A 9,282-nucleotide genomic window follows, 5' to 3' on the forward strand; every position below is an offset into this window, starting at 1 on the left:
TTGGAGATACGTTTGTTCAAATTGTGCACTTTTATTTTTAAATCGCAGTTAATTTTTAAGTGTTTCTAAAGGTAGGATGACACATACTTCCTCCTGGTGTTTTGTCAAACCATGTATCAGCATCTTCAGAAAACAATTAGAATTTCAGAACAAACTTTGCAAATATCTACATCATTCTTCATTTTTCAGTTTATTATACACATGGATTCACAGGATTGAATTATTTAAGTTGCTATATATGGTCACACTAATAAAAAATGAAGTTCCTTGGAGGTATTTAAATTAGAGTTGTAAAGGATAAGATTATGATAAACTTTCATCACCTTTATTCAGTCCATCACATAATTGCCAGTTTTTCTATACTTTGTATTTGGCACATTACTGGCTGTAAATATTCTATAAAATCTATGCACAGAGTTTTGCTTTCTCTTTAGCATTGGCTCTGGTACGCACATTATCAAAGTAACACCCTGTGCCAAGCTCTTACTAGACCAGTATTAGTAACTGTAGGGTTTTTCATTTGAGTTATTGTTGCCCCTAACACTTGTTCACTATCATATATGTCCCCAGTACCCAGGATAATTCCTGTACATAGTTGGTTTAAATGTGTCATGAGTAAACGTGGATCTCAATTTTGTAACAAAATGGTGCTGATTTTGTACTGTGAAACATCAGTAAGTACTGGTAGTCAATAGGAGTAGTATCAGGGTTGACAATCAGGATTATAGAAATGTTTGGCAGGTCTTCAGGAATCTCCAGGTGAATAGCAAGATCTCCCTTCAGCCTAGGGATTTGAATAAGCATTAGGTGGCTGTGGTTAAGAGGTATCAACTCAGCCAAACTGCCTAGGCAGTTGTGTGGTGTAGGTTAAGTTACTTAACCTCTCTGCTAAGTTTCCTGAGCAATGCCTGATGGTGGGATGGAGTTTATTATAGGAGCTGAGATACTAATTTGGAGTCTTACTTGAAAGCTTTTGTGTTGCTTAGGAATTTGAATGTGATTCTGTAGGCAATAGAAAACCATTAGAATTTTGTAAGCAGTGAGGTAATTAACATTTAAGCCTAAATATTCCAAGCATTGAGTAGTATTTAATCCCACAACTTTTTGAAGTGTAGATGATATCCCTGTTTACACATGAGGAAATTATGAAACTTGGGAATGTTGGAACTGACCTTCAAACTCATGTGTTCTTGGCTCCAGAGCTGATAATCTTAGACATTGTGTATTGTTTAGACACTTTAACATGTTTTTTTATTATAGTTGAAGAGGAGTGGATGAGGGACAAAGACACCAGCTAAAAGGCTGTCGAAATAGTAAATATTTTCTGGCTGTGGAAATAATGACTTTCTCAAGGTTTGCAGGAGGCAGCTGGTGGAGTTAGGGCTGAAAATTAGGTTTCTGGCTCCTAGTCCGTGTTTTTCCCACCACACTAGGCTGCCTTATATTTTATCGGCTCAGAGTATGTTCCTCCTCAATCTGTCTCATAGACTAAAGATTCCCACTTTTATTCTTAGAAAAGCAACCTTACCCCCTGGCTTGTGTTCATGGTGGTTTTCTGAGCCTTTGATTTTAATTCATATAATTGACTTTGCATCAGGGTATAAAGTGTTCTTCACTTGATCGTAAGCTTATATCATTGTACCCTAAATATTTGTGTGCTCTGATAAATAGACAGGTAGCCAGAAAGCCAAAATGGTCACATTTAATTGCAAGTTTTGTTTGGATATGGAGATGGGGGATAGGGATAGTTAAGCTTGTTTTAAAGGATTATCAGTGAGTGAAAAGGATTAGGAACCAAGTTCTGGAACCAAGAACAAGCTGAGGAACGGATGTTGGGATGACCCAACTAAGTCTGGAAATAATACATCTGCAGCAGCAATTTTGAAATGTAGCAACCAGAACTAGGAAGTTAACATTACTGTTTCTTTCTCTGGAAAGCCAAGTGCCATTTTATTGTTGGCATGTTGGACCAAAATTCAACAGGGAAAGGAAATTTTGATTGTTTTGGATACACAGAATGAGTCAAGGGTCAAATTGGTGTCATGCCACAGTCAACCCTCTAGGCTAGGGCCTTTGAGAGAAGAGTGGGTGGTATGGCTGACACTGAAAACCCATAGGTATTTTTGTGAGCTCAGCTAATGAAACATTGGTTAGTTGAGGGTAGAGACCATTAAACCAGCATGTACCGACCACCCCGAAATACAGAATCACTAGCAGGGTCAAAACAGCATGCCTCATAAAACTTAAAAACTCCTGGTTTGGAAAACTGGCAAAAATGTTCCAAAGTAATTATATGCCAATTCCAATCAAAATGCTAGTTTTTCTTTACCTAGAACTGCAGAATGTTTCTAAAATTTGGAAGCAACAGAAGTCAATGTAGCATAGTTAAAAACATTCTAGAGTTCAGAAGTAGTTTAAATTTATTATTATCTAGTGACTTTGGTCAGGTTTCCTAAATTTCGGAACTTCAGGTTCCTCATCTGGAAAGTGATTATAATAGTTTTTCCCTTAAGCAACACATTAGATAAATTTGGTTTCATAACATGACCACTAACAAGGACCCAGGTTGGTTAGAGTTCTGGGTCTTTGAGAGGGGAAAGGTACTAATCTTGGAAATGCTGGTTCTATTTTTTAGTTGGGATGTTAGGCTAAAGGAGAGAATCAGGAGGGAAACTGCCTTTGACAAAGGATGGGTTATGATGTTGGGGAAGGAGGAACAGATGTGAGGTTCTGGCTGTGGAAGCTTTTTCAAAGGTAGGAGCTAAAGCAAGATTTCTAGTAATAGCATCAGCATACCTTGTGTGCACATGTACAAATGACCACATGACATGTCCATAATATAGAGCACTATGGTTCAGATTTCTTCGGGCTCGGGCTCTGGTAGTCCTTGTAAGGGGAAGGTTTATTTTGCTTTTTTTTTTTTTTTTTTGCATCTGATCTGCTTGTGCTATTTGTGTTGTCTGCATGAGGTCGTGTAGACCTGTATGTTATGGGTTAATTTCTAGCACATTGGTGTTGAAGATCAAGCAATAACTTTCTAAGTGCTTTACATAGGTATTTTAATCTAATTCTAGGTTACTTAGTCACTCTTAGCTTACTCCAGGCTGTGGAGAAAATGTTATGGGTTGGCTGCATTTACACGGGAACTATAAAAGGAATACCCCCAAGCACTATGGGAAAAGGGATGGACAATGGAACCAATCAGTTCTCTTCAGAGAATTTGAATCAAATAATACAGGAGCTGAGTATTACAATAAGGCAGAGCACTAAGCTTTGGAAAAAGTTCATGGACTCCTTCCAAGAACTACTCCAGTTTCTGTTTCAGCTAGAGTTTTTTGATTGCATGCAATAGAGACTGAATCCAACTAAAGCAGAAGAGATACTTATTGGAGGGTGATAGAGTACTTCACAGGATAAAAGTTTAGGTTTGTAAAGGGAAGAAAGCAGGGCATCTTCACAGTTATCAGTGAGAAGAGCTGAGAGATCGTCCTCTTAAGGGTTCCTCAGTGAGGTCAGATCTCTTCTAATGTCTTTTTGACACTTCAATAACCCAAAACCTGAAGAGATTATCTAGTTGGCCTAATTGGGGTTAATTTCCATCCCTTGACAGCTTAGTGTCACCAGGACTACACATGACAGAAAAAATCTCCAAAAGAAATCAGAAATTGGCTATAATTTTAGGAGGACAAATGTCCTTAATGTGAAAATTGAATTATTTGGATTGTATTTTTACTTTTATAAACCACTAATTTAAAAGTAACACTTCTTGCATTTTGTCACTCAAACCTTGCAGATTCACAGTTAATGGAAGAATATTAAAACATGACCACAAGTACACACTGTATATTGTTCTCCAACTTTTAAACCTGGAAACATGAGGCCATTGACCATGGTCAGAGTAGGAACTTCTAGAGGTCAAATGATAGGCAATGTCTTGGATTGAGTCATCAGTGGATAATGTGTAATGATGGCTCCCATCCTATTACCCCATTACCAGAATATAGGATTAGGCTAGATATCCTTAGTAACTGGTGAAGTACCTTCATTTGTCTCTTGGCTAATCAAAGGAGGAATATTAGGTTTGGAAAGGTCAAATGCAAACCTCTAGAATTGTACCCCCCACCCTGGCAGCTCACACACCAAGGTAGAGAAACGAATCCCTGAAGAATCCTAGATTAATGGTGCCACCAAACATGATCATGAGCAGTGGTCCCATGATCATAACCAATTTAGCTATTCTGAATATAGTTCTGAATTGTAAGATCAACATGTTTGGCCTTGACATGGTGCTATTAACCTAGCAAATGTTTTTTCTGCTCATTGTTGTCTGCCAAGTAATCAAAATTAGTTTACAGGAACATACTTTCTTTGCTTCAGCGCTATCAACTCATTCTCTATCATAATCCTGAAGGATCTTGATCATGTTGATATCTTAACAGGTCATTTTGATCCATTACACTAACGACATAGTAACTGGACTAAGTATAAGCATATGCTCCTACTGCCTCACTGTTTCTCCCTTAATTCAATTGGCCTCATTGGAGAGTTCCCTGTGTCAGCCAGTGGGAGAAGAAAATAATGGGTGAGTGCACATACTGCTGGCATTAGCTAAAAGTGGACAGAAGTAGCCCTGGAAGACAGTGAAGGGAAATCCTCCCAGTGGGCAGAACTTAAGGTAATATCTACTTTGCTATAAGATAGATGGCTTGGAGTATAGATTTTTTTTACTGATTCATGGGCAGTGGCTAATGGGTTAGCCAGCTGGTCAAAGAGCTGGAAAGAAGAATCAAAGACTGGTGACAAGGATGTTGCAAGGATGGATGGATAGAATTCTTAGAATGAATATAGAGTAGATATTTATATCCCACGCAGATGCCTGCCAGCAAGCATACACTGGATATTGCTCTCTTAAACCAGATAAAGTAACCCATTCTGTGAGTGTCAGCTAGTTTCCCCAGCCACTACCATAGATAGACCCATGAACAAAACCATGATAGCAGAGATTGAGTCTGTGTATGAGCTCAGAAAGATAGACCTCCCCTTATCAAGGATGACCTGGCTATTGCCTCTGCAGAGTTGCAAACTACAAGAGAGGCCAATGCTGAGTTCTATTATGACACCATTTCTTAGGGGTACCATTTAGCCAAGTGATTATTAAGATGCCTTCCATCATGTAAAGGATAGTAGTTTGTCTTAAGGATAGATGTATTATGAATGTGGATTTGTCTCTTGCCCATAGTATGTCTGCCAGTATCTCCATACAGGGCCTTAACAGAATGCCTTGTCCATCACTGTGATATCTCATACACCAGGGATCCCCAATCCCCTGGCTGCAGACCGGTACTGGTCCATGACTTGTTAGGAACCAGGCCGCACAGCAGGAAGTGAGCAGCAGGTGAACAAAGCTTCATCTGTGTTTGTAGCTGCTCTCTAGCGCTAGCATCACCACCTCAGCTCCACCTTAGATCATCAGGCATTAGATTCTCATAGGAGCACCAGTCCCTGGTGCCAAAAAAGTTGGGCATTACTGTATAATCTCTGACAGTGAAAGAAGTGAAGTAATTGTAGCAGTTGGCCCACACGAATAGAAATCTTTTGTATTTACCATGTGCCCCTTCATCTAGAGGTAGCCTGTTTAATACACAATGGTTCGTTAAAGGCCAGACCAGCTAGGAATTAACTCACTATGAAATCAAGTACTATCCTACAAGGTGACTCGAACCTATTGGTACATGGTGCCTTCTCTCCTATAGCCGGGTTGCATGGGTCAATAAATGAAGAGATGGAAGTGGGACTCAGACCACTGAGAATTGGGCCAGTTGACTCATCGAAGGTATTTTTGCTTCCTTTGCTTGTGACCTTGCCTTTGGTGAGTTTGGAGGTCTTAGTGCCTGAGGAAGTAATGTTTCTTCCAGGGAACACAAGCTTAGTTCCATTTAAACAAATTTTGAGACAGTTCTTCAGGCATTTGGGGCTTTTTATGCCACTAAACCTACAAGCAGGAAAGGGAGTCATCTGCTCTCAAGTTCTGTGCTCCAGGAGATTCCCTGCTTTATATGGGATATAGCAGTGGGTTCTCTGGCTTCTGGTTACGTTCAGTAGTGCAAAGGCACCAGCATACTTGGCAGTTGAAAAGAAAGTGGAGTCATATTTATTTCCTCTGCTGCTTGCACAGTTGCTTCAGGTAGACTGTTTCACTGAAAGTTATAGCTCTGTTATATCTGCAGCTACTCTGAGATTTAGTACCTACTTTCTCCCCTTACTTCTGTAGGCCTAGAGTGGTAATGGCTCCCCACTGTTCCTAATCCTGGAGGACCTCATCCATTGTCGATTTCCTTTAATACTTACCACACTGTCGCCCTTATTCCGTTTATTTAACTTCCTTCATTTAACCCATTTGAGTGTCCCATCTGTTTTCCACCAGGACCCTAAACAAACCAAATGTTTAACAGTAACCTGTTTTGATATTTCTAGAGCTGAAATCATACTCTAAATTTGTTCCCCATCCTGTCATCTATTATTCCTTCCTTTTTCGTTTTGTGATAAGACATTATTTTTGTCTTCCCAAATCTCTTCCTTTGAGCAGCTTATCTCCATTCCATTTGGTTATAGTGGGGTTACCAATAACAGGATCCTTTCCCTTGGCCACAGAATTATCACATGACACAACTGCTATAAGTTATTTCATCTAAGAATTTATAAATTGCGCAGGGTCACACAGAGCGAGAGGTGGCTAGTTGGAGCTGAGTCTTAGTGGAAGCACCCGATGAGACAGACCGTGAACACTGCCTCAGAGCCCCTGAAGTTGCCTAGTTCTTGCCTGAGCATTAGCTCTTTGATTTGGTGAGACCCCAGTATGCAATAAGACTCCAGCAGCCTATACCCTGAGAGAAGTGAATAAGAAATAAGCCCTCACAGAGACTGAAGATAAGCTCCAAATCATCAATACATGATTGGATTTAGTTACTTTAGAATTATTAGTGTTCTAGCTGCTTACAAGAAGCAGTGTAAATCCTCTGTGGAAAAAGAAGAAATCCTAAGCTTCAAGTTATTGCTATATTTTTTTATATACAGTGTCGTACATCCAAGTAAAGATAACCAAATCAAGGAGGCAATATACTTTGCTTTAATATACTTTGCTTTAAAAAACTGGAGGAACAATAGATAATAGCATCTAAATAATAGCATCAGAAATTGACTTTCAGAAAACCTGCTTAATATGGACAAGGAAATAAAAGACAAGACAAAGAATTTCATTTCAAGAAAAAAAACGATTCTTGTACTAAAAAATTTAAAAACTAAAATTAGAACTCCATGGATGGATTTAATAGCAAATTAGATACAGATTAAGAGAGAATTAATGACTAGAAAGATAAGTCAAAATAAAATTTCCAGAAAGAAGCAGAAATAAGATTGAAAGAAATGAATAGATTGAAGAAACATAGATAAAATCATGAGTTCTAAAGTGTAATTGGAGTCGCCGAAGGATAAAGACGAGGGATGATAACAGCTCAGATTCTCTAAAACCTATAAAAAATATCAAGCCACGGATTTAAGAATCCCTGTACGCCTTAGGCAAAATAAATACAAAGAAAATCACACCTAAGCATAATATTATGAATACCAAAAACAAAAGGAATACCTTTAAAGCAGCTAATAGGAAAAAAGCATCTAAGACAGTCAACTTCTGGATGTGATTCCATAGTGTGGCAGTTAGCACGTCTGCTTTACATGCAGAAGGTCCTGGGTGACCGTGTCCTTAAAATGTGAAGATGAAATAAAGACAATTTCAAACAAAAACAGCATTTATCACCACAGACCTTCCCACTGGACAAAGTAAATCTAAGGTGGAGACTTAAAGATGTAGGAAGGGTTGAAAGTCATGAAAAAGGAATATGTAAGTAAATATAAGTGAATATAAACTATCAAAGCAATAAATCTGGAGGTAATATTAAAATTATAGCAGCAGGTTGCAAAAGAAGGCAAAGAGTTAAAATGTTCTAGGGTTCTTACATTGTTCCGGAAGAGGTAAAACTAATCAAATACATGTTGTAATCGTAATCATTAAAATAATATTAACTAAAATTAATAGAATTAAAATAGAGTTAAAAAATCAGAAGAGATAGGAAAAGAACTAGTAGGACAGATAGAACACAGTAAGATGGTGGATTAGGTATATACATATATATACATATGTATCAGTAAGAACATTACATATAAATAGACGATGCCTCAATTAAATGTAAAGACAGTATATAAAACAAAGGTTTAAAGTAAAAGAATGAGAAAAGAAATAACTTGCAAACACTAGTCCATGAAATGAAAGCTATATTTGACCAAGTGGACTTTAAGGCAGAAAAGCATAGCTAGAGACAAAGAGAGTCATTAATATTGTTAAATATATAGAAAAAAATGCATGATTTTTCAGCATTTTTAGGCTGTTTACAAAGGTACGAAACCCTACATAAGCAGGTGATGATGGCTCCGAAGATGTTCTTGAGCAAGTTGAAGAATTAATTGAAGAACTTAGAGAAACACTGACTAGAGAAAATCAAGAACTGACAAATTCTACAAGGTCAATGCCAATGACCAAGAAGACTCAGCAAACTGGAATCACTGTAAGCTGGAAAACATGTGAGTTAATTTCTAAATAATAGATACTTCTATGGAGCAAAAACTTAAAATATGTGAAATGTTTCAGCAGCTCAAGATAGAATAGTAATAAATGCCAATCATTTTTTTAAAAATTAACCTTTCAAGTTGAATTAGAGCCACCCATTTTGTGGTTTATTCTGTTACTGAAGCCTGCCAACCTGTTTTGTTTCCTGGATTGGCATTAAACATTGATGTATCCCTAAAAATGTCAATGGGGAATACAGAATAATCATTGTTGTGTATATCACTATATTCACGATTGGTTTGGAAAAGAACATTCATAGGCTGTCACAGTATAGCCGATAGTTCTGTAGATACTTTTGAAGGTTCATATAGTGCATTTGGGTCTTGGAACCCAATGGATTTACATATATTGTTTGGGAACCTAATCTGTAGATCAGCAAAGTACTTATCTACAGATATTCATTCCTTCAACAAAGCAGAGAAATTTACCAGCATGTATTGGCTGCAAGTATCATATATAACACTAGGGGGTGATCCCCTATAACTAGAAGAAAGGAACACAGCCTGACAAGTGTAAGCTTTGGAAGATTGATCTTGAGGGCAAATATAAGATGGTTAAAAGCGTATGTAAAATTACAGTTTAGTAAGCACCAATTTATTTTT

The sequence above is a fragment of the Pteropus medius genome, unplaced genomic scaffold (genome assembly GCF_902729225.1).
Source record: "Pteropus medius unplaced genomic scaffold, Ma_sr-lr_union100, whole genome shotgun sequence".
In the NCBI taxonomy this organism is placed as follows: domain Eukaryota; kingdom Metazoa; phylum Chordata; class Mammalia; order Chiroptera; family Pteropodidae; genus Pteropus; species Pteropus medius.